Consider the following 26,834-nt stretch of genomic DNA (forward strand, 5'->3'; position numbering starts at 1 on the left):
AGGTAGTGTTTTTCAGTTTTGTTTTCTTTAACTTAATACCACAGTATTTTATAAAACAAGAAGTATATATGAATGACTTGAGGTTAACGAACGGTGTGTATTGGGCATCTGCTGCTAAACATTTTAATGTCTGAGTTCCTACCAAGAAGCAGGAGTAGAAAAAAATACGGGAGATGGTGGATATTTTCAGGGGAGAGGTGGTGTGCTTCAGCCTATGGAAAGCAGGACAGATGAAGAGAGATAAAGCAGCATGTGAAGGAAGATGTAATTAGTGAAATTGAAGGAGAATTACTTTACTATCTACCTGCACTGATTAATTAGTCCTTTGTGGAAAATAAAATAATCCTGAGCTTAAGATGCTGATAAATATTCTTGACAACTCACAGAGGAAGAGGAAGAACACACAAAAACAATGCTAACAAAACAGGGTTTATAGCAGTGGTGTGTGACAGTCTCTTCTGTGTCATACCTCTGCCTAACCTATGGAGGGGTCATCTTGGTAACCCTTCTGTGTGCTGATCTACATCACAGGCTGGGAAGGTAACTGTGCTGGGATCAGAGCCTTGGAGAGGGGCTGCCTGCCCCTGCTCTCTGTCGGGAGAGGGACAAAAGGGCTGCCGAGGGCCTAGCACGTGCCCAGGGCTGGACTGCTCTTCACTACAGCTCTAAGGCAGCCTAATCACATTAATGTGGGTGGTAAGGTTTCTTTTGCTTTCTCTCTTTTTTTTTTTTTGGCTTCTGAAGCTTAAAGCAGCAGTGCCATTCTTTTAGATGGGGATCACTGCTTCCTCTGCAGATTAATTGGCTGGATTGCCTCCAGGTTGTTTGTTGTCATGACAATCTGCTTTTGGAACTGTCAGGCTCAAGAGAAGAAAAGAGCTGTATTTCATGAAGCTGTTATTTTTGTCTTCATATGTGGTCCTTCTGGAAATATTAGATTATTAAGAGCGTAAGCAAAGTTATTATTTCTGATTGTATGTGTGAAAGAGGCCCTAACAAGGAAGAAGGAACTCTCTCCATTAGAACAAGAATAGGCATGGTTTTGGGCTAATTTAAGAAACAAATGGTCCAAGTATGGGGTTGGGAATGAGGAGTTCCCAAAGTGAAATGCTGGTTGTGGAGAACCTGTGTAATTGGCTTTTCCCTTTGTCAGCTCAGAGCCTTCCTGAATTGCTGTTTCACCATCTGTAAGTGGACAATGTGTGGGTACCTGTCTTTCAAAGCTAGGATTAAAACAGTGTGATGTGTTCAGCTTCCCATCTGAATATAAATGACGATTCCCTCTGGAGCTTGCAGCTATGGGTATGTCTGTCCTGGCTTGCAAACACAGCAACTACTTTTTGTTAATTGGGAATTAGACACTACTATGGACAGTCTTTAATTTCCCACAATTCTTTCTACAGCAGATCTAATTACTTTAATTACAATGTGTTCCTGTTCACACAGTACCCAAGAATCCTGGTCATTAGCTAGAACTCAAGTGCCGTGGGTACTTAGGGACAGAGCAAGGCAAATCTGTAGGGTGTTATAAAATGAAGATAGAGAGTTTCTTCCCACTGGCTGTGTTATGTCAAATGTTATAGCTTTAGTTCAGTGTAATTGAGTGTAATCTGACGTATGAGATAGAAAAAACAGCACACAAGGACAATCTGTAAATGTGTTGATTTAGAAGTCACTAAGCTTCTGAACCACTGCATGATAGTGTCGTTATCACCATTTAACAGATGGGAAAGAGAGGGCATAGATCAGCTGAAGGAAATGCTCCCAGAGTGCCATCCTGGCTGGTAGGAATAGAGCTTCAGCCGTGCTTGTCTGCTTCAGGGGCATGCCATTAGACTTAATCAATGTTTGCAAACTGTTTTGAGATACTATGACAACATGGGAAATGGAAGTGTGAATTATTAATTGCTACTTTGCTCTCCTTCTGCTCTTGGGTATACTGACAAGCTTTTTAAATTACCACCTCTTCCTGCTCTTCCATGAACTTCAAAGGCCTCCTTTATCCTGCTGTCATTACTGCAAAGCTCCACTAGTATATCAGTTTGGTTTGTGTCAGATACTCCTCCACACATAAGGATCCTTTCAGTCAAGGAGGGTCACTGCAGACAAGAAAAACAGGAATGTGCCCTCCTACTGAAAAACATACTGACCCAGCTTTGACATGGAACACTTCAAAATCTGCCATCTTCTATGAATAACAGCTTTGCTAGCGTGCTGCAATTTGACATGAACCTGAAGACGTGCATTTATAAAGATTAATTTTAGTCACAAATAAGAGCAGATTCATTTGACAGGAGGGAGGGCCCCATGATTTAGTTGTGAAAATGAGAAGATCAAATTTTGGAGGATGTTCATGTCTTCCTTTCTCTTTAACACTTGTAACTGACTGTTGTGCATTTTACAAAGGTTTGTATGTCATGAGGCAAGCGTCAGATTAAAAAGTGCCAATTTAGCAGCAAGCCAAAGAATTCTTCTCTAATTCCTTGCAAAAGTTATCTGTAGCTCTTGTCACTGCCATGATGAAGTTCAGACCAATTATTTTAATCCCATTCCAGCTATACTTTGGTCATCTCAGTTTTCCAGCAGTGAGGTAGCGTGGCAAAATATTTCCCTTAATTTCATCAAAGTATGTGCTTGAGTATTGGGATTGGATGGAGGATATAACTGCTAAATTGCTGGGGCATTTATAATTGCTAATTCACACCAGTCAAATACATTAATTACATAAGAATTGTTCTTTCTAGGGTGTTACTCCGGGTTTAACAAAACCCGCAGTGATTAGAAATTTCTGCTCCTGTTCTGTGTTAAATTGATCTCAATTCAATTGAAATCCCCCACACTGTCCCCCACACTCTTTTCTCCTATGCCTCTATTTAGCTGACAGTGTTAATCTTAATCATTCATAGCATCTACTCTGGGTGTACTCCTCAGGCTAATCTGTTGCTGGGGGATTTCCTCTTCTGTGACAGGCATCCACTCAATTTGGAAGGAATTACTCCTTCTCCGTATCTTCCAACAACCATATAAATTTGTTCAGCTCTAGCACTGTGTTTAATTTATTCTCTTAATTGGTTTGGGTTTTTTTTAATCTAAATGTGTCCTCACAGTTCTTCTTTTCCTCAATTTTGTACTTTTAGTTTAGAAGAATTCAATGCTAACAAAGGCATACTGGGTTGTTTAATTCAAATTCGTTTTTCTTACACAGCCCTTCTTTCTTCTCCATCTAAGTTGCTAAATACCTTTACTAGCTTTAACCCCGTTGCCTAGGAAAGGGAGTTTTATTGCTGCTAGTCTGTATTCACTCTGTTTGCTGCTCTAAAGAGAGTCTCTTGACTTCAGTAATATTCCTGAAATTCTAGCTCTGCAGTTGTTTGTAAACAGTACTGTTGCGGTCAAGTTATAAACCAAACGTTTTGCAAGTGTTCAGAATTTAATTATTGTCCTGTGTATTTGGTAATGTCCACTGCTGTGCATGTGGATACCACCTCCTTTTATTTTTTGTGTGTCTTTTCATTGAGTTTGCATTATTATTTTTATGTACCCCAGTATTCTAAAACAGATTTAGAAGCATACACAGTTTTAGAAGTCTCTATTCTTTTCTCTGGGGCATTTACAAATTACTTACATAAAACTTGTCAGCATAGTTAAAAAAAAATAAAATCTGACCCTGTGTCGAATAAGAGGAAAATCATTCAAAATGATGACTTCCTAAAATGAAACTCTATATGATAATATGAATTCTGTGATGATAATTTCTGAGGATTAAGGTATAGGCAAAGCTGCAAGTGGGCTGGCTGTAGAAGTAAGCACCAAGGCCATTGTTACTGTTTGCATGATTGAGTTGCAATGCAAAGTGGGTTTTAGAACTGGCAGCTAAGTGGAACACATGTACTCTAAATTTCATTGAAATACCACAAAATCTACTTTATGAAGCACAAATAGCTCCCAGAACATCCCACTCTGTATGGAGCTTGTAACCAGCCCTTTGCACATGATAAATTGAAATTCTGAAATTCCCAAATGCTGTGGGACATCCCAAGGCTTTGTAGTTTGATCCTGTCTGTATGCAGGGTTTTATTGAGTCTCTCTGACTCATTATTGTCTCAGTCTGTAAACTGAAGCTTAACTTGCAATTATTGTGCATAATCTTAGCCCAGATTCAGCCTGCAGCAGGAATTTAATACTCAAAGGCAACTGAATAGAAGCAGAAACGTGAAGAAGGACACAAAATATCACTGAATGTTTTATTAAATGAAGGCTTTGCCTGACCATATTTAGCTCTCTAATATCCTTCTTTTGTAATAATGGAAATGATTTTGTTAGCTGCGAATTTTTTCTTTCCTATGTTTCTTCATTCTCTGAATCCATGCTTCTTCTTCTTTCCCTTTTTTCTCCTCATTTGAGAGGGTTCTTGTCAAGAAAAAGATGTATCCATCTATTTGGGACTAACATGGGGTCTAACAGGTAAGGTGAGCTATGGGAGGCAGGTGTTCATGTGGTTGGTACTGATTTTTCAGGTGTTGGGCGAGTTCATCTCCATGTTAATTTCGATAGCACGTGGATGGACTCTGTGGTCTGTGCTGCCTCCCAGGACCGGCCATCATTTGTAAAATGGATTGTTGATCACTTGGTAAGAACAGCTGATAATAACCAGCCATTACTGTAGATGGGCCCAGACTCATTCAGAAACATGGTATCTTCTGAGTGGCATTGGGAGAAGAACTCTTACTTCACTGTGCATGGAGGCTTTGAATTAAAGCAGTTTAAAATAGATGTGGGGATCTCAGGGAGAGGTCCAGACAGCTGCTACAAGTGGATTTGAGTTGCTATGCCTCTCAGCTCCCCGAGCTTGTGAGTATGACAAGGTTTTGTTGCAGAACAGGCAAATGTAAATGAGGAACAGTCTCCTTGTAGACCAGCATGTTGCTTCTACAGGCCTGTCATTTTGGCAGAGTAATAAAAGGCATGCTGCCAAAATGTTATGCTGCAGTTGTTCTGTTAAGAGCAAATGTGATGTGGCAATAGACAAGCAATGACTTCAGGTCTTCAAATGGACAAAAAACTTACTTTAAAAGGTGTTTCTAGATCTGGGAGGTGTCCAGACTCTTTACCTAATCTGGTCAGTTCACCTTTGATGACTTCAAGCTCAGAGTTACCAGCAGATGATGACTTGATTACTGTAAAAATTAGTTTTATGGTCTAGGTCAAGTCTTGGATGGGATGTTGTGTCGGTGGGAGTTACCATGTTTACCAACAGCTTTATGAGGGATAATAGGGAAGAATAGGATCTGGCAGCAATCACTTGAACTGAAAGCAGTTCCTTTAAGATAGTAAGGATGGAGAACTACCATTGTGCCTCCAGCTTGTGTTAAGTATGTTCTGTAGACATATGCACTTCAAAATGTCTTCCCTCAAGGCACAGCTTACTCCCATCATGGAAGTGCTGGTCTCACTGGAGTGCCGCACTGGACTTTTATTGTAATACCATGAGTTTTAATTTTGGTTAGATGCCTTTTTTTTTTTTGTTTGTTTGTTTAAATTGGGTTCTCAGGCTACTTACAAAAACAGAACATGCAGGGATACTTTTCTTTCGTCAAGTGGCTGATGAGAAGACCTGGGAACTGAGCTTGAAAAGTCATGGGGTCTTCTCACCTGTGCAGAGATGAAATGTGAGCTCTGAATGCTTGTGACCAGCTATTCTTACCTTCACTTTGTGGCATTTATGTCTAATTAAAAGTTCCCAAAAGAGGTGATGACATGGATATCCAGTTTCATTGCCTGTGCTTCAAAACTTCAAAAACAGACTATAAAATGTTACACTTGAGGAAGACAAGTGTGAAATAAAGGACATTCTTTTTCCCCATTGAACTTGAGGCTCATTATATTCTCTTGAGCTCTCATTAGTAAAAATAAATAAATTCCTGTGAAATACATTTCCCACAAATTTATTACATGATGTTGATGTTTGAAATACACTGTATGTATTGGCATGTCATGCCATGCCCTGGCTGCTGAATTGCATTAACTTTTCATTATGTCAGTGTGATTTAATTGTGCAAAAGGCTGCTGTTGCTGGACTGTAGGTGCCAGACCCAAGTCTTTTTACAGTCACTGGGAGAAATCCAAATAAAAGGCACAGATGTTAATCTTTGACTTGCTGTGAAACAAAAGCAGTTCCACGTAAGGTGACCAAGTATATTTTCTGTAGTTGCTGTAGAAAATGATTATAGCATTTGTATTTAAAATGAAACCTTCTGTTATTGCAGTTTCAGCACAGGGACAACCTGTTTTTTGTTGGAAAATGGGAGTTGTCATAACAAACATGTGTCATGGATGAACCTCCACAAAGGTTTCCTGGGTTAAGTACTGAAGAGACACTCTTGCTAGCAGAGTGGGAGTTAGCTTGGCTGTGTCTTCTGTTTCATGTTCTAACCATCATTCATCAGACTGGCCTGCCCCAGCCTGTAATTCTACTTTCAAGCCCAGCTGGGGGCTGGTCTGTGTGGCTCTCCCACCAGGTCTGGCCACATCAACCCTGCACTTTTAGTTAAACCTTGCTGTTTAGCCTGATTATTGTCATTAATCTCTGGCAGTAATAATTCTTTAGCCTAAATCTAGCTTTGAGACCTGTGTGCATTAACCAGGTCGGCAAAAGGTGTGAGGTTAATTTATTCTTCAGTGCCTTTGTTAATCTTGGTCTGGCATTGTCATGTCTGTAACCACTGGTTAGAAATTATTTCCCAAGATGAACTATTGAGGAAGGTGGCTGCATTCAGCAGTTTCCACTGAGACTTCGGCAGAGTTAGAAGTTGGACTGTTTTTTTCTGCAGCACTGGTATTGGCAAGAAGAGCGGTTTTGTTGCATATGCCTGTTGGGGGGGGTGGGGGGGAAACAGATCTCAGCTACTTGAGTGTCAGACTTTGGGGTAGTTTTTAAATTTTGGGTTGGTTTTTTCCACCTGCAGCTGCCAACAGTAAAGTTGGAAGATGTGGCTCCTAAAATGTTACACTGCAACTCTGTCCCCAGCTGTAACTAGTTTTGCATGTGGTTAAAATCTGGATCTTTTCACTACTTCAGTTATATCTGGGAATAATTTGTGGCATGTGAGCTCTGTCAGAGTTTGTATGTGTGTTCTTATGCGGAGCTAAAGCCACCAGCAGAGCCAACATGGCCAGATGTAAAAAGGTCTCTCTTCAGATTCTGTAGCAGTTTAGTACATAGCCAGTTATGTGATTGATCTAAAGCAGTGTGTTTTCAGTGTAGACAGTCCCCTAGAGCAGGGTTACCAAGCTCTGCTGTGAAGTTTTACTGACATTTGCTCAACAAGTTCAGTGACTCCAGGTTAGCCAGCTGTCCCTTTAGCCACGATCTGTGCTGCTGCAATGCACTTGGTTTGTAGGGAGGAGAGCAGGTAGAAATGCAGAATTGTCCCCAGAAGTGCAGGTGATCCATGAGTCCAGGACTTCAACAGTGCAGGCCTCGGCAGGTTGTGTCTATTACTTTGAGGAATCCTTGTTTAGGGTGGTTCTTGTTTTTCTCTAAGTGGTTTCACCTCACTGTGCTAGCATAGCTGCAGTTTTATTCTGCCTTATGAAATATGATTTTATATCAGTCTATAGGACAAATAAAAGTATGGAAAACTGAATCGTGAGGGATGCCAAATCACTGAGGTGGTATTAATGTCAAAGGGTACCTACCAGACCTTACTGATCTTCATGCCCACTCCTTCCACGTGCTGGTCCCAGCCAGCTCAATGGCAGCATTTAACTTTCTGCAGCTGAAGGCATTTGTTTCTTCATTGTAGATCACACTTAAGTTTCTGTGCCAGTGTGCTGTATTCACTGTGGAGCGCACATTCCTTGAGGATGGCTTTAAAGCCCAAGCCAGTTGCCAGCCAGGTTCCAGAAAAAGGTATTTCATACTGCCTGATCTAAAACTAGCAAATGAAACTTTATGAGGAAGTGGATTATCATGAAAAAAGGAAGTTTCTTGCCAGGCTTTAGATTAAGCTGAGATTCATCCTCAGTCACGCATTTCAGTACCTGTAAATGTGTGAAGGATGAGGCTGTTGAATTCTAGATTTTCCCTCTTTGCTGCTCTTGCATTCAAACTTGTGTCCCAGAGTCTGATCAGGCTTCCTAGCAAAGATGGGAACTGCAGCAGATTTTCTTCTGCCTGCTGAAAATTGTGAAGTGATGAGAAACATCACACCAGTATTTAGTGTTTGTGCTGTTCCCTGAGCTTGGCAAAGTAACTCATGTTCCGATCTCACGTTACCAGATTTTTGGTGCTAATTTGCTGTAAAGCATTGTGTTAAAAAAATCCATATTTATGAGGGATATTAAAACATAAAGTAATTATATGGTTTTCAATTTCATAAACATCAACATGCAATGCAAATTAGAAGCTGAATAATTAATTTTCTGTTTATTTTTAATATAAAGTCTATGCAAACAGTAAGACCTGGAGAACAAGCAGGGGGAGAAGTGTGAAGGGTATGGTGCCATAAAATGCTTTTAGCATCTCTGTTCAGTTCAGATTTCAAAACAGGTATGGGCTATTAAGGGAGGTCTCAACCTGGTGAGTGGGAAGCATTGGGTTCAGAACTCCTGTTGATATGTATGCCCTATTGTAGGCACACAGTTTATGGTAATTAATAATTGGCGTGGGGCTGCAGCCGAGCCTCATCCCCAATGGCTACAGCTGTGAGCAGCAGGTGAGCAGCACTGGCAGCAATGAGCCATGGAGTGCCCAGGGGCACTGACCAACCACCAAAGGGAACAGAGGGCACACAGGTGCAGTGCATCAACGTGAGGGGTATGAAAGGCTGGGCTAAAGAACAAGAAGGGCAGATACTTCCAGCTTTCTGAAGTGGTGTGGTGTTACTCTGTATGGGTAGATGCCTGAAGCCTTCTGATGTGGTATGGTGTTACTCTGTGTGGGTTGAAGCTTTCTGAAATTGTATGGTGATACTCTGTGTACTGTGGCTGTCTCAACTGTGACATATGCTGCGGCACCCTATGATTAAATAACACCTCCATCAACGTGGCTGAAGGCAGGGACACCTGGGAGTGCATGTTTGTATGTCCTGAGCACAGAGGTGGCAGCAGCTGGAGCTGTCTGATGCTCACTGCTACTGGTGTGGTAAATAACCTTGGGCAATTTGGGTTGTGTGCCTCATCTCTACTCTGAATGGGAAAAATACTGAAATTTTAACTTTTAAAAGGTGTGTAAAATATTAAATCATTTGAAGAAAATAAATGATTAATAATTTCTGAATATTGTCAGCTGCAGTGCACCAGCCAGTCTCTGTTCAGTCTGGTCATTGGTGTTGAAGTACATCCTCTGAGGCTTCAAAGCAGAGGCTTTCAAAGCTTCTAACAACATTAATGCACTACAGTAAATGCAGTTACTATTGAGCTCTTAAGCGGACATAATTTTGAGGATCTGGTGTTTTTCTTAAGGAGTAGGAAATGTGTTATCTGTGGGAGTTAAAAACTCGTTCCATTTGTTCAAGTAGTTTTTTGTAGATTGTCATTTCCCTCTGGTTTCTTCATGCTGAATAGTAAGCAAACACCAGCCTTGATTTAGTGATGGCTGTCCGGAAAACACTTTAAAACTTTTTGAGGCAGTTTTTCCATGGTAAATTGTGTTTATGGTTCTCTACAGAAGACTAAGAACAGTGCTGCAGCACAAGTTCTAGACCTCAGAGGTTTTCTGAACTAAAACTTGAACTGTTCTGTCAGTCAACTTTGAAGTCCATGTTGGCTGGAGCCTGGCTGACTGGTTTGTGAGAATGTGGTTTGGAGTTAGTTTGAGGGAAAGGGAACATTATGTGCAATTAAAATGGAAGCTCTGCAAGGTATTGTGCTGGTACTTTTAAGAAACAATAGTTGTGGGAATATTGTATGGGTCCTTACAGTAAGTGACCATCAAATTTAATTTTCTTATTTCATACTCTAGAATTAAAAAACAATAAATATGTGACTTCAGGAGTGCAGTGCTGTGAGGGAAGTTGTGTCCTTGCTTAGAAACTGGTTGACTGTGATCAACCACAAAAAGGAGAATGAGAAGACCATGTCTCCCATTCAAAACTGAACAGATTCCAGGTTGATTTTCTTTGTTGTTTTTACTTGCTATTAAAGCAGAATTTGTCTGACCAGGTTGAAGCAGGTGTGTTTGGGATCGGTTCGATAGAGAGGTTCTTCAGAGATGGGCTCAGACAGCAGGGAGGCTACTGCAGGAATGAGAGGATGGGAGCAGCTGTTGTGATAAAAGATGAGGCCTGGTGACAGAGAGTAGAGCTTACTGTGCAAATAGCAGCTGCACATCACAGGCAGAGGCTTAAGCCATGCTCCTTCTTCCTTTTTTTTTTTTTAATTGCATTTTATGAAAGGCCATGGTCTTGTCAATTGCTATTGTGTGGGAGGTAGCTCATATAATTAAGACTGAGGTGTTAGTAACATGCTGTTCATATGCACACATGATCAGTTTTGTGATGAATTAGCTGCCAAGGTTTACAATCCTGAGCCCAAATTTTTACTTTTTTTCATTGAATTCATAGCACATGTGATTGAATCACTGAGTGTTTGTGGAAGCTACTGCTGGCCTCTCCCTTGTTTTCCAGACTACCTTTTACACCTCTTGATATGTAAATCCCAGTTGATGGTTAGTTGGCAGCCATATGAGATCAAGTTCTAGCTGTGACTGATAATTGCAAGAAAATATTCAGGGAGTGCCTTCCTGGCCAAGGTGGATGTAATTCAAGACTCTGTATGTGAAGGAGTGCTGGCTGGAAGTGCCTGAGGAAATGTGCAGAGGTGGTTCTGTGAGCCCACATTTTGGAGACAGATCCCAGCAGATGCCTCTGCAAGCTGTATGGCCTGTCTGAGGTGGAAACCAGGCACCTGGAAAACCACTGTGCAATGAGTTAACCTTTGAATAATGAATTTCCCAGTGAGGTACCTGAATGCTTTTGGTTTGTGTCTCTCTTATCTGTACATCAGCAATATGGTCAATCTTTCCAGAAAGCCTGGTGTAAGTTCAGAGTAGAGGAAACATGCTGAACCTGTTTCTCCTGTTTCTGTGCTCTTTCATTCATCATTTCACCCTCACCATATTCTCTACTTTCTTTTGTTGGAAAAACTATTCAAGTAAAGAAATAAAGTCAAACTTGTGTTTCCCCCCCCTTTTTTTCTTTAATTGCCTTCTTTCCTGTAAGACTTCAGGGGCTTTTCCTCATTTTTTCTTTTTGTTTGCTTTAGTTTCTTTCTGTCTTCAGATTTTACATCTTGTTTTTTTTGTCACATGTTTGTTTTTGCCTTTTCTGAATGTGTTAGAAAAGGGGATCTCTGCACTGAGCAATATCCAGACTTCACTCTATTATCTCTAGTTAAAACATCTCAAAGTTTTTTTTCCCCTGACAGGTAAATCTCTCCTACACAATCATTGTTCTCCTATTTTAATGTCACCTTGGGGGGGCAGGAGATCGTCTAGGCTTAAAACATAAAAAAAATAAGAAAACCCTCAAAACCCACAGGCCAGAGCAATCACACATCTCTCTGAGAAAACTGAGTATAAGTTCTTTTCCATCTCTGGACCACATCTCTTCTCTCCAATGTGATTGCCACAGTGCCCCTCTACAAGAACATTGCCAGCTGGCAGTATTCATAGCAGTTGTGTGTTTCTTTCAGCAGAGATTTAGTGTAAGTTTATGATGTCTGCAGATCACAATCAGGTGAGAAAATGAGTCAGTTTCTGCTCTGGTTGTGCTATAGCTGTTAAAGCAGGAATTTCCTTTCTGCCTTTTTTACCATATTATTTGTACTGCTTATATTTTATAGCCATGATTTATAGCATATGTCATGAGTTTCTCTGATGCTGCTAGCAGTTCCCTGCCTGTGGTTTGCTAGGTGGGGGCAGTGTCCTGATGCTTTTGACATGAGGTGTGTTTGTTGGCTGCATTACCTTCCCATTGGACACCAGAACCAAGCCCTTGCAGTGGAAGGAGGTGGTGGGGGGAGTGTCTTGAAAGAAATTACTGCATTAAACATCTGCTAGAGGATGAAGTTTCCACAAGAACTGGGTTAATAGTCTGCTTCTGGAGTGTAAGCTGGGGTCAAGCCTTTGGCCAACCCCAGCCATGTGCAGCACACAGCAGCAAACGTGGCTTTGCAGAGATTGGGGTGCAGAGCAGGAAATGTTGCCCCCTCATACATTAAACGGGAGGAGGGGGAGGAAGCCTTTGCAGCTGGGTTGAGTGCAGGCTTCTGCCAGCAGTTCTCCAGAAGCATTCGTCACTGCTGTGAGTTCTGTGGGTGATGCTTCAGAGAAAAATCTCCCTTAGCTTTTTTCAACCACAAGTCTCTGTCATGCGTAACAGGGTGGAGTTCTCTGCTGTGCTCTTCCCCAGGTTTTTCAGTTGTGGGAGATAGGGGAGGGAAAAAAATTAATCAGACTTCTTCAATTTTTCCTTTCCAGGGACTGCAGGACTGCCTCTCCAAAACCATTACTTGACTCTTATGGCAGTTGTCTCTGGAATTGCAATCACATAGTATTCTGTCTCTTCTCCTGATAGCTCAGACAGACTTCTTTAGCTTTTTGCTTTTTCTTTCTTTTTTTTTTCCCCATACCCTTTTCCCTTCTACTTTTACTATGAAGTGAGAAAGCCAAGGAAGTGAAGAGGGTGTTGCGCACCTCTGCCCTTTTCATATTGAGAAAGGAATGTGTCTCTTTTATGTGTGCTATGGCTCTGTCCCAACAAGAAAGCCAAAAATTATGAAGTAGATTTTTTTTCCAAAACATATGTTTAGATGCACAAGTAAGGTCAACTTCTAGTAGGTTCTGTACTCTTAGACAAGTTTGAGAAGATCACTCTTTTATATAATGTCAATGTGGCTTTTCCTTAAAGGAGGTAAATAATGAAGCACCGAAGATAACTTAATACAAGCAAGGCTTTTTCCTGCTTGAAAGAATGCTGACTGGAGCAGATACCACAGAGTCCTTATTTCCACTTATTTCCTAGTTAGAGGCTTCGAAAAGGATCACTATATCTCGAAAATTCAGTTTGCCCTGTCCTGTACCACTCTGCTATGCTTTGTTCAGTCTAAGCTTCAAGGCCTCAGGCTGTGAGGATTTAATTACTGTTTCTGGGGGATTATTGTAACTGCAGCTCTCACATGTTTTTTCTGTTCTAACTTCACCTCTGCTCTAAAGCCAAGGAAAACTCAAGTGTTACATAGCCTATGTGGTTTCAAGGCCTCTACAAGCCTGTAGCGTAGAATTACTCTTAACTTTTACCTTTCCTTTGTCTTTTGCATCCAGAAGAAACTCTCTAGATCTTTGATTTATCCTGAGTAGGATAATGAATTTATCTCAGTTGTTTTGGATGAAAACTGATGCTAAGTGAGGTTTACCCTTCACTGGGCTGCTTCCACTCTTTCTGTGATCTGTACATTAAATGTGCTTCCTGTTTTTAATGAACACTCCATCGCAGCTGCGTTTTTTTATTAAGGTCTTGTGGACCAGTTCTTGCTGAGCCTTGCTAAATTACTCTTGCAAGAAGATTCTCATTGTCCAGAGGTAGGATCATGTTGCGCTGAGCTTGTCTTTTAGCTTATTTTTCCAGTGGTTAGATTAGCTGCATTTAGGCCCATTTTGTCATTAGGAAGTTATTAAATTGCTGCCCTGTGGCTTCATCTTCAAGCATTGACCTTTCTGTTGACATTTTGTGTGTGGTTCAACCTGGCCTGATCTCATTCTATCTGTTACAAGGGTTTTTTTCCCTGCAAGTCTCATGTGTTTGCATAGGTGCTTCGTTTCAGAGGAGTACAGGAGGGATACAGATGTTATGACTTCATTTTTTTATTATTTATTATACTGTTTGGGCTTTTTTGATCTCTTGAACTCAAAACAATGATCAAACAAGGATTCTCTTTCATTTTTCTTGGACTAGTTTCTCTTTCCATGGATGGAAGTAACTGAGGTTGATTTTCACATTCAGTGACTGGTAAATCACATGAATTCATCCTCAGTCCAGCTGAATTTCTTGCCTATTTATGTTTTTTGTTGGATCTCAATTTCTAAACCTTACTTCTGCCCTACATAGTTTACATTTAGTGTTCCAGACTGAAAGTGTATCTTGTGAGCGTGGGGGTAAATGCTTGGTGTTTCCTTCTCCCTATTTAGCTGGTTCCTTGAGCAAGATCCACTTCCAGGCCCTTGTCCCCTGCCTGGCCCAGAGAATGGCCAGGGTTTGTTGCAGGGAGGGAGCTCTGCCTGGTGTCCAGCTGCTGTGGGTAAAGGTAGCTCCGCTGCAGCCTCAGCAAGTGCTCAACAGCGTCTGTTTTCTTAGGCACTTTCAGGCTGCATGAAAATTATTTCAGGCAGCAGCAAAGCATTTGTACTAGCCAAGTATTGCATGAAACATCCAGAAAACAGATCTGGTTAGGACACCTTCCATGGGAGGCTAGAAGGAGAAGTGGAAAAAAATAATAGAAACTTTCAGAGGGAATTCAGTGAGGTAGAAAGGGAGATCTCTTAGGCCATAACAGTGAAGTCTGTGAGTCGTACTTTTCCTTTCTTCCATCCAAGCAGTATATCTTAAAACTTCCAGTTGTTGCTATTGCGTGTTAAAAGGTTTTCCTTCTGTCATTCCTTGCTCTATCTCACATTCATTCACTGGAAGTGCTGTTCCAGCCCCTGTCTCACCAGTGCTGGTGAAAATCCTTTCCTTTGCCTTTCGGGCAGAATGTCTGGAAGTGCAGGTGGATGTTCAGTGGTCTTCATTTGCTGAGACAGGGTGCTCTGCTGAAATGAGGGCATATGTCACGCGATACAGAACACAAAAAGGAGTAGTTATTGCTTGTGATGGTTATTCTGAGGGTTTGACTCTCTTGTCTCACTAACTGGGAAAAATTCTCTGGTGTCCTCTACGCCAACTTATAATTTTCTGATGAATCTGAAAGGGATGCTGACTGTTCCACAGTGTCTCTTAATGACATGAGAAGCTCTAGGTTTTTCTTCTGTGCCTTGTGGGCTTGGTGGTTTGGTGTCACCCTTCCCCTGGGCAGTTTTCCCCCTGGGTGATAAATGGTGCATGGTACAACTGTGGTTTGGCTGATGTGGTTTGATCCTTTACCACTATGCAGTCTAAGAAAGGAGAGGGAGAGGTCTGTTCTCTGGCAGTAATGTGTGAGTGGGAGCATTTTCAGAAGAGATTATCAACCTGTCTTTCCCTCTTGATTTCATGCTGCACCTTAGCCATCTGTTCTGTCAGCCCTGGAGAAAGCTGCTGCTTTCTCTAGTTTCACTTGCTTAACCAAGGTTGTGAAGGTTCATTCCTTGCAAGGACAAAACTCCTGTCTGTTGTAATTTAAAAGCATTTACTATTATGAATTATGATGCCACCTATGTTCTGCCCAAGTGGGCTTTAAATGAAGCACAGGTTTGGTTCATCGAGGTACAGCTGTCACTGCAGCCAGGAGTCTTTTATGTTGGTGTAGTTCTCATTCCTACATGAGAGAAAGAATTTCCCACTCTACAGATTCACCATCATTTCTTACAACTTACCACTACATCTTTAAAATGCTTCCAAATAGGCTTCCAAAGCTCAAGTTTTTCAGTCTGTCTTCTGTTAGGTACATTCTAATGTCAGTTTTTCCTTGCAAACTACCAGTAGCTGAATTCATTACAGGAGCTTGCTTGGAAGAGACTTGTTCATAGAAGTCCAGAAGGCAAAGTGGGAGTCCTGAGAGCTCGCACAGAAGAAGTGCTTTGCTGTCTGTGAACACTTGGTGCTGCGGTAGTGCCAGTTCTGGGGTTTGTTTGCTTTCCAGAGGAATTGCATTGAGGGTGATGGGGCACAGCCTAAGGGAAGTAGTAATCTGTGTCCTGTGAAAAGCGCCAATAAACTGTAATCAGATATTGACACTTTTTAAATACAGGACTATATTTCAATTAGGATCTTGTTCTTTCTTCTGAGACAAAGCCTTGAATATTGTGACTCTTTTAGCATGGTGGTGTGGCAGTGTTCCTGATGAAAATGAGCATTTAACTTGCTGAATTCCCATTTCTACTGTTGGCAGTAGCTTTTTGATTCCCTTTCTTCCTGTCTTGCACTGTCACAGGCATCTCAGGAAAGTCATTTACCCTAATGCTGTGTTTGACTCATGAGACCCAATGAGCTAATAGCTTGAGAATAAATTGCTGTAGCAATTGCATTCATAAATATCATGAACAGCCTCCTTAAAGTGGTGTTTGATTACTTGAGACAAAGCTTTCAAAACATTAAAACAGTTTAAAATAATCACTTGGCTAAAGCAATAACATTCTGTGGATGCATTTCATTTTTCACAACCCTCTATTTATTTTCCTTTTCAGAAAATGGACAAGAAGCCTGTATTAAAAAGTAATTAAATCTGCAACCCAAGCAAGACACAGAAAATTCAAAATTTAATGCTAATGCAATTTTTTCATTTTGCAGATGATTGTTGCCCACTCGCATGCACACAAGTATGCACATCATTAACATTGACAAAGAGCCCACTGTTAACTTTGAGATTCTTGGTTTCCAGGAGTTTATTACACAATCCTATTATGTAAATGTGGTTTTGTTAACTTGTGCAGTTGCCAGGAGAATTAGTGTCTGTCTATAGAGCTGCATGAGATGCATCCACAAAAGCTGGGGGGGACTCTCTGTTCTGTTGAAAAAGTCATGTTGCTTTGATTTATAACTAAACTTTAAAAGTTTAAAGTATCCTGAAAATATAAACCAAACAAATCTAACAGTGTGATGGCAGTGTTTGCTAAATGAGACGGTGTCCTGCATGGCATTGTGTGCATCCCACTAAGGCCTGGGGGGTTACTGCTGCATATTTGCTGGCTTTCTTTAAGGAAAGGTATGTGTTGTGAGGATGTGTAAAAGTACATAGAACAAAAACTTCTGGCTATTTGGTTTAAAAAAAAATTAGTGTTGGGTCCCTAATTTTTTTTCCTAGTACAATACAGGGAGTGTTTGTCAGGGGAGTGAGGTTTGACAAAACCTTTATTCCTGTTTTATCCAGAGACCTGATGTATTTGTTCTTGATTGTATGTCCGATCCAACATGAGGGGAATGAGAACACCACATGAAACATCCTACTGCTTGGAACTTTCCTGGCTGGAGGGCAGCTCCCATGTCAGGTAGTTCACCTACTAAAAAAGTAGAATTAGAAGGCTCATTGGAGTCTAGTTGTGGGTGTTAGTCATGTACAGGCAGGAGCCGGTAGGGACAGGTGATGTGCATGGGAGGATTTATTTACACTGGGAGAATAGTGTTCTTCTGTGAAGGTATGATGTGTGGTACATGGTACCAAAATTACTTTTTCTGAGTGGTGTCAAGTGCTATTGGAAATAGCATTCACAAATTGTCTCCTTCTGTGAAAACAAATTCTATCTAGCTCTCATGGTTGGGAGGGGGATTCAGTAGGCAGATGGTTCAAGACCATGCTTCAAGGCATGTTGGTTAACATGCCTTTAAAAGGTTGTCAATCCATGAATTCTGACTTTGAATCTTGTAGTGGATGAAGTTGGGATTGCTCTTGAGGATGAAAGTGAATTTCACCTTTTAAATCAAGAGGTTTATGTTTATCAGAGAACATGGACAATGCAGCTTCTTAGCACTACTAAACTTGTAGTTTGATTGTTATATTTAATAAATTATATATAGCTAGAGGTGAGGGTCAGTTTTTTAAAATACTAAATCTGGTCACTTCCATGTGGTTTTAAGCTTAGAGTGAAAAGCAGTAACTTGATAGTTACTCAGTATAACCTCTGTAATATCTTTACAGCACAGTCTGGTTTGAACATTGCTCTTCATCCTCACACCAGCAAGGTAAATCAGTTGCATTTTTTGTTGTCCTGCCATCTGCAGCCAGATAGGGATGAAGATGAGGCTTCATTGTGAAGCAGTGAACTATCGCAGGTTCGTCCCACCCCAGGTGCTGTCTCGCTGTCAGGGGAGGCTTGTGAGCTGCAGTGTGAGTGTTCAGTGGTAAAACCTGTCACCTTCTGCAACGAGCAAGGTCTTGGCTTCCAGAGAGCTGCAGATCCAGAGCATCTCTGCTACTGGTGGGCTCATTTTCCATGATCTGGTTCATGCATATTCAGCTCATCACTGTGGGCTTTAACAGTCAAAGCTTTTGTTTTGCTCCTTGTCCAATGCAGAGATTGATTTGAAAGCTGAAGTAATGTTGGCGTACTTCCCATATTTTGCCCCAGATATTTTGCTGTGGCTATTCCTGTTTCATCACATTTTTATGACTTGAAAATAGGCCACTTCAGACACTTTCCTGTGTAAAAATTGAGCTAGACCTTTCTCAAGATGAACCTTTAAAATTAGAAACTTCACACTTGAATGTCAGAGTTGTGTATAATTTCCTGTGTTGACAACTACATTGCCTCTGTCATGGATGAGTGAAATGTCTTGAGCTGTTGCTAAGTTTGTGCCTGTTTCAAGAGCTGCTGTGCCTCTGTGGCACAGATAAAGAAGTCAGCTCTAGGTTGTGTTGTGGCTGAGCTTTTCTGGTGTGTTACAGTCACTCTACAGGGATTATCAGCCTTTCATATAATTGTGCCATGCCGGGGTTATGCTAGTTATATTTTAGGTTCTGTTTTGCTGTTCATGGTATCATGTAAGTGCTGAGTTTGTTTGGTGTTTAAAATTGTTAGAGCAAAGGGAAGATCATTTTTCTCTGGGCTGCACATAGAAAACTCTGGAATAACATGTTTGATTTTCTATCAGAATAACTTGCCATAGCCTCTGTCACTCCAGTGAGTAATGTTTTCCCTTCTGGTTCCCATTGCTATAATTAAATGCATTCAGAGCATTCTGTTTCTGTCTATTAACATGTAATCATGTGATTGATTCTTGTATGCCAAGTAGGTATTTTTTTCCAAAGGAAATATTTATTTACATGAGTTTTCAGATCAGCTATGTAAATCAAGTGCTTGAGAGTGGCATTTTGATGTGCAGCTTGAACACTGGTATTTCCAACTTCTGTCCTCTGCATTCCTCCCTCATGTACCTCCACAGCTTTCTGCTGCTTTAATTGTTGGTTCCCTCATTACCATGCTTAGTCAGATGTTCATAGCACTGATTATTTAACTTGCCAAGAGAAGATGTTCCTGTATCCTGTGGATTTTTTTATTGATCAGGATTTAGTGGGAGGCTGACTTGCCTTTCTGAACAGATCGCTTGTGTCAAGGAAAGCTGCTGACCAAGGATATTTTTAGACATTGTTAATGATCCAGAGAAAGAAAATATTTGACAGTACATTCTCATCTGTTCTATTTCTTTGGCATCACATCAGGTTAATATTAAGCTTTTTGTGTTTGCATCCTTTTGTACCATAAATTCTTTGCCTTCTTTGTTATAACTGTCTATGCAGTTAACCCTGATTGTTTCTCTGCTCTCCATTACTTTTGTTCCCTGATCCATGGGAATAATATTGCCCCTGACCTATAGTAGAATTTCTAAAAGTGGCCAGTAACTGTAAAAATGAACAAACCTAAAGCACTCATACAAACAAACACCATATTTTTCAACCCCAAAGAATGAAAAGGTATACCCATGGATAAGGCATTGATGATCAATACTGTCTTCCTTCAAACTGCCTTGTACTGAGCATAGGATCGGTACGAGACCGTGGTTCCAGAATCGTTAATCCTGGGAATGTTTGCTGTTCTGTCAGTCAGAGGTACAGATTTTGCCAATGTTTTTGTTGTTAACTGCAGCAGTGTGTTTAGGTCAGCTGAAGAAAGACTGGTGGTGATGCCTATCCAGCACAATCTTTTCAGACATAGGCACTTGTTTTTAAGAAATTCCTTAACCCAGAGTAGCACTTTGCATTATGGTCCAGGTGTTTTTGATTTCAGACTACAGACTTGTACTGGGGATGCAGTGGCTCAGCAGAATGTCACTAGTCTAGGAAAGGTATTGAAGGCAAATCTGTGAGCAGACACTCACTGCATGCTTCTTTTACTGCCATCCTATGCTGAATAGATTTCACCTAAAAGCAGGCGCTGTCTTAATCTTCAGAGATGTAAAGAAGGATGTTTTAATGTCATCTGTTTATCCTGAATCTTCCAGTCCATTGTGGCTTCAGAATTTATTGTTGTTTGTACTCCAGACCAATTGCAGAGTAAATGGGAACATCCCAGCTGCTTCTGCTGGTGTAGCCATGGCTGCATTGACAAACTCAGTAGCAGGGTATTGCTCATAAGTCTTGTGGTCTTAATCTGCTGTTTTATTGCTGTTGTAATGATTCCTCTATAACAGAGCATCTTCCTAGGGAAAAAGGGTTTTCTAGGTATATTTGTGGAGCTTAGCTTTTTGAATGCATCCTCCAAAGAAGGAAGAGAGCTGCTGGAAGGAGTCGGACATTTAGTCACACATTTGACAGTGCAATTCAGAGTGCTTACTTGCTGAATATGTGAACGTGTTAGTTGCTCTTGATCCTTCTCAGTGTTACTAAGAGGATCTACATTGTTGACAACTGATTTTGCAAATCAAGGAAGATATAGTTTTTATTTTTAAAAATATTTTCTTCTATTTCTACTCTGCTTTTAGCTAGAAGAGAAATATAGGAATGATCTGTCTAAAGGCTTCCTGACACACTGTAATCATCACCAGAGATCATAAAGATGAAACAAGGCATCCTTGACACTTGGGCCATCTAATCAAAGAATTGAGAGAATGAGTTTAGTTCCTTGATCATCTATGATCCTGCTGTGTGACTTACAGCAAGTTTCTGTTGTGATAATTTTTCCCCCAGATTTTTAAGATAGCAGTAGCACTTCCTTTATCTTCAAAGGGTGTAGTTATAGATTTATGTGAACTATTTGTTGATTGCTTACTTAATCATAGAATCATTAACACCAGTTTGGGTTGGGACTTGAAAGGTCATCTAGTTCCAAGCTCTCTGCCAGAGGCAGGGACACTTTCTATTGGAAAAATATTGGAAAGGACAGGATGGTGCATCCATGACTTCTCTGGACAACTTCTTCCAGTGCCTCGCCTCCCTCATCATAAAGAATTTCTACCTAATACATAATCTTAGAGCCACCCCTTTTGTCCTGTCACTGCATGCCCTTGTAAAAAGACAGTAATTATTAGTGTCTTGTCTTTTATATCCAGCAGGACAGAAACGTACTGTTACAAGTTCACTTGAAAGCCTTGCTCAGGAAGAAGTTGTGAATCCATTTCTCCTTTGGACATGCCCTTGGAAAGGTTGGGAGTTAATTCATGCAGTTCCCCAGGGCACATCCAACAAGATGTTTTGGAATAGAGTGATCTTGATTGGATCCTGCCTTATGTTTGCAGTTCAATTCAAATCATGTTTCTCCCAGTAGATTATTTCACTTCTAGCAATGTGGAGCTCCGGTATGTGGAGTTTCCCAAAAAAGCTTTTAATACTTCATTATGCTGACTGCCAGCAGAACTGCTGTGTGACCTCTGCATGGGTGAAATGGGATTTTTCAGTTGTTGGAAAATGCTTGTATCAATCAGCAATTTGAAGTGCAACAGGAAAAATGAAGTTCCCTTTCTGATCAATACAGTCTGATTGTAGACATTAGTCTTTGTTTTTTAGCATGACTCTTTTATGCTTTGTTAATCCTCTTGAGCAGCAAGAAGAGTTTAATTTTGATGATCCATTTCACCTAGGAATTCCTATAAGAACACTTTAGAGTTGTATAAAAAAATCATGTGGTGACAAGAGGATATTTGCAAAATAAGCATTTACATTATGATCTCAAAATACTTATTCTGGCCACTAAATCTCTCTGTCAAATGTTTGTATCTCTTTTCATATTTTTACATTTCCATTTGAAATTAGTCCGGTGATTAAATGGAAGTATCAGAATATGATTAAGTCACTCTTCTGCTTTATCTGTGTAAGTAAATAATGATGAATTGAAGTTTATAATTAGTGTCTTACTATCTGTTTAGTTTTTGGGTTTTTTGTTGGCTTTTTTTTTTTGCTTACACAGATAATTTTTGTCTCTTGCGAAGATAAAGGGCTTGGATAGCCTTTTTGTTGTCTTGACATATAATGTTAATGACTCTAGGTATGTTATCCATGCTTCTGATTTTATGTAGGGTTTTTTTTTTCATTAAGCTTGATGTGCATTAGAAAGTCAGATTTTAGTTCTTTGAAAGACTGTCCTTGTTAATTAAATCCACTAATTATCAGGAAGAGGTTAATACCTCCTCACTAAAGCAGTGCAATTAGAAGTGTTTCTAGAGTGTGCTTCCTCAAGTGGAGTCTGAAAGGATACTTCTAAGCCATTAAAATTTAAAATAATTTACCATTCTGAAGACAACTATGAATTTTATATGATTCTGTACATACTGAAAAGAATGTAAAAAATAGACCCCACATTACATAAAATACTATGTGGATTATGCAGTGCATTGATATGAATTCTATGTTCAATGCTGCTCATTCAGCTGCTTCTGTTCAGTTTCTCTGCATAGCTAAGTGAAATGGTCCTCAGGTTACCCAAATTTAAAAGATGTCATTAATTCTTTCACAAATAAATGTGTTAGAAATGCAATGTCTACCATTTTAAATCATCAGTTCAAAGAAATGACCAGTCAAGCTGAAAATCCAGTGAATGAGGTCAGTATGTTGTGTGAGGCAAAAACATCATTCCCTTAAAGGGTACGAAAGCAGCAAGAAGAATGGAAGCTGGAACAGTTATTAGCATTTATAGTAGTCAATGAGCAATAAAATAGTTTTCTATTTTCCTAACAAGTATGATTCATGTATCATATGCACAGCTCTATGATACTGAGCTAAGCAAAAATTAGAGCAATGCAATAATCAAATCTGAGATCAGATGCTGGTTGTGACAGTGGTTTTTCACCTACCTAGTTGGGTGCTTAGGGGTGCCGTCCTGGGCTCCTCTGGGTTGTGTGGTCTCAGAATTGCCCTTTTGCTTGAAAAAGAGTATATTATTATAAGGTTTGTACCAAGATAAATGTTGGGACTTGTATAAATCAGATTTAGACTTTTTTTTCACATCTATAGAGGTGTGGGGGAAGGTAAGGATAAAAAACAGTGCAAGAAAAAATTAATTTATTTAAAATTCCATGAATACCAAATTTTAAGTAAATGTCTTTCTGAGTAGATCTGCAGTGCATGATGTTATCCACTCATGTCCTTTTAATGCAATTAAACGAAATGCACACCTTGTGCTTTAAGGGGAAATGTGCTAAGAAGAAGGTTCTTGGTGTTACCCGTTTTGCAGTTACTCCTCTCATGGGCCAGAGAAGACCTGGTTGGCTATTTTCCTTAACTTTCTTTGAAGTTTTAATAATTCAAAGATAGAAACAGCTGTTGGCCATAAATGAAGCCCAGCAATGAAGGGAAATGAAGCTGTGCAGGTTTATGTGTGTGAAGGCATGCCCAACAATACATTGCTACTGACACAGTAATTTAAACTCAGCCATACATTTATGTACACCTCGAATTGAATATTCAGCTGACAGCTCTGGGATCACTTGGGCTCAGCAGGATGGGAGGAGGCTGAGTCCCTGCCATTGTCTAGGTGGACTTCTACCCAGGATACCTGTCCACATGTCCTACCTGGAAGCTGTTGGCTAGCCTGCAGTCCACAGGACTGGTTTCTCACTCAGATGAAGGCTGTCTAACTTCAGCAGCACAGCACATAAAAAAATTTACATTTGCGTCAGTGCGAAAAATGAAATGTCTCTGTTGTTCCAAGCCTCAGCAAGTGCTTGGAAGTACTGTACTAATATTGGAGCATGAAAATGTTAGCAAGTACTGATCAAATTTGTTGCGAGTGCTTGACAGCCAGTCTTGAAATTTTGTTGGTGGTGATGTTTTAAAAAAAATAAAATAATGGCTTTGTAGATGTCCTCAGAGGAATTCTGCAAGACTAGATGCCGTGGGGAATAAATATTAAGATTGTCAAAATGTTAAGGACCTAGTCTGAGTATAACATATTCCATTTTAAATTAGTAGTAAGTCATCTGGTATTGTAGCAATTAATCTGGTGTAAATGAGATTAAAATCAATATCAGATTAGTGGCTAATGGAACGCCACTGATTGGTGTGGGTGTGATTTCAGGGACTGCAGAGAAATTCCTATGGCCTACTCTGCTGTGCAAACTCTTCTTTGTTCTTTCCCCTGTTTTCTACTGTGCTTTTTCTCTGTGCCTGAATTTGCAAATTCTCATAATTTATAAGTACAATTGAAGAGCTCTCCTTAGGAGGGAGCATTTCAAAATTGCCTTGTAATCTCTGCTAGGAAAGATAAACCTGAAATCAGAACAGATGGTGAAATTTTATATTTATTAAATAGATCTTGCAAATTCAAATCTTTCTGCCTGATATTGATGCAGTTGGCTTATAGTCTTACTGGTTTTTGTTGAGCCCCAATTCTGTCTGATTTTCTCACACTCTTGCTTTATTGTTCTGTGTTCCTTGCATTCAGGTTGCAGTGCAGCTGGCTGACAGATGAGGGGGAATTGCATTTGTTTTTCTTTGAACAAACTGTATTAATTATAATGCCTCCCACTGGGCTTGCAGTTTGCTTAAAGTAACACATATCATTAGCTTTTAAAAACTGACAGGATCATAATCTTTGTATTATTTTATCTTAAATGGTGTATGATTTATATGCATGGTATAACCACGAGGCAGAACAGCAAACATGCACTCACAATTCTGGGTACTACAGAAAAATGTGTTTTTCTTCCTGAGGAGAAAGCATTGGTATTAACTAGAAGGGGTAGAAAGTTGGGTGGGTTTTTTTAGGGTTTTTTTTTGTCAGCAATGCAGGTTAATTGTTAACTGTTTGTCCAGAGCAATGAAAAGTGAACATTAATGCAGTCTTAACAGATGTATTCTTTTTTCATATACATGTGCATGTATTACTGGAGAACAGGTTCCTGTGGTGTTTTCTTCCTGCCAAAAAGCTTTTGGTAATGAACAGCAGAATTCATCCACGGACATGCTGTGGCTTGAATAGTTGAGGTCTGTATCTTCTGTTTCTTGATTTTCAGCCTAGTTCAAAATACTCTTCTAGACAGATGAAGACGCTTGCATCTTTTTCTGATATTTTAATGATCAGGAGTTTGTCTGAGTGGAGGGGTGAAAAGAAAATTGCAGGATACCTAGTTTACTGCAGGGTATCAAGAAAAATAGTTAAGAGCATGTACTGTGTGTTTTATAAGGGTGTCATTAGTTACAGGAGAAAGTCAGAGCCTTGGGCTATTTCCATACAATTCAGTTGGAGTTAGGGTTTATTTAAGTCTACAGGATGGATAGGAGCTTTCCTGTGCTGAAAAAGAAGGAATTTGCATAAAGTATTTAAGGTGTTTATCACACACCATGTATTGCCATGCAAATCCTTATGCTTTGTGGCATGCATTCACCAAGTACAAGTAAATACGATCCAATGTTGGTCTGTAGGCTTCAGATGAAAGGAAATTTTCCTTATTGAAGAAAGTTTTTGCCTTGTATGATGTAATGCAGCAGATTTTTCACTTGGTGCCTTATTTAAAAGCAGTGCCGCATAAAGGGTGTACATTCAGTATAAAGCATGTACAGTTCATTAAGTCAAATGCTGTATATCCTGTAAGCAGTGGAACAACAAGCAACTAGCAAGCAAATGAATAATTACATTAGAGTTTCAATAAAGAAACTCTAAATGCCAAAGACATAGTCAGAAATAAAGTTTGTTGCTAATCTAGCTACGATATGCTGATGGTAATGGTGGAGACAACAGAATGAGAACGATGTGGTTTTGAAAGATCTATGCCACTGTATGGCAAGCAGTTAGTCCAAAGAGGGACCTAGATTAATGCAGTTGAAATGTTCTGTATCTGCTTCCATTTGGGTGGAGTAAAGCAGTTTGGCCTTGGTTTCACACATGTAGCTGACTGAGATGCTCTCAGCTGGAGTTGATTTATCAAAGACTCCCAAGGTGGAGGGCTCACGTGCAGAAACAGGATTAATTTCCACCAGAAATGTAACATTTGCATTCACTTACCTCAGAAATACCTAGGCTAAGCTGATTTTCCCTTTCATCCTCTATCAGGCTTAGTTAAATGTTTGTTGGAGAATGGAACACCTTGCTGCCCTCATCCTAAAATGTTTGTGAGCAAAACACCTTAAGAGAGAACCTTGAGCTCTACAGCTTATGGGTGGAAACACTCTTTTTATGGCATTTTATTGCTTTGTAGGAGAGAATTGGAGAGTCCTTGGTTGGGACTACAGAAAGAGGGAGAGAAAGAGGGAGGATGATCCAAAAGAGGTGTGGAAGGAGGCAGCTCTGTGTCCCATTCTCCATAAGTAGGGTTCATGTATTTATATGTTGCACTGTATAGAAAAGTGTAAGCAGTCTTTGCAAAAGAGATGACTTGGCATCTCCTGTTTCCTGGGTGAACTCTGTCATTGTTAGGCCACAACCTAAGGGATAGGTTCAGTAACTTGGGGGAGAGGAAAGAATCACACAGCCCCAGTTGCCTTTGTTATCAGATGCTAGTGAAGAAGGAGAATAGAAGAATACTGATTTTGTATTGAATGTCATAATGCTGCAGTTCTGTTACAGAATTAGCATGCAAAGAAGAACATGCATAATATTTGTTCTGTACAATGAGTGTCAAGTTTGGAGTGTTTGTGTAAGATGCAGCATTAAAAAGAGGGTGTGCAGCATAGAATGTCATTGTTTTCTCCTTGATCTCTACAGGTCCTATTACTTCAAAACTGGTTCAGTTATTTTCCTGGATATGAGCTCTTGGTACTCATCTTTAAAGCATCAT

At 40.1% G+C, this 26,834-nt stretch overlaps 1 protein-coding gene across 1 annotated transcript in view; it reads left to right on the forward strand.

The window, feature by feature from the left end:
- The window catches only part of LDLRAD3 (low density lipoprotein receptor class A domain containing 3), a 71,805-nt gene that overhangs the window by 21,820 nt on the left and 23,151 nt on the right, over window positions 1-26,834 (forward strand). The window lies entirely within an intron of this gene.

This window comes from Passer montanus, unplaced genomic scaffold (assembly GCF_014805655.1).
Source record: "Passer montanus isolate IOZ18808 unplaced genomic scaffold, ASM1480565v1 scaffold75, whole genome shotgun sequence".
Classification (NCBI taxonomy): Eukaryota; Metazoa; Chordata; class Aves; order Passeriformes; family Passeridae; genus Passer; species Passer montanus.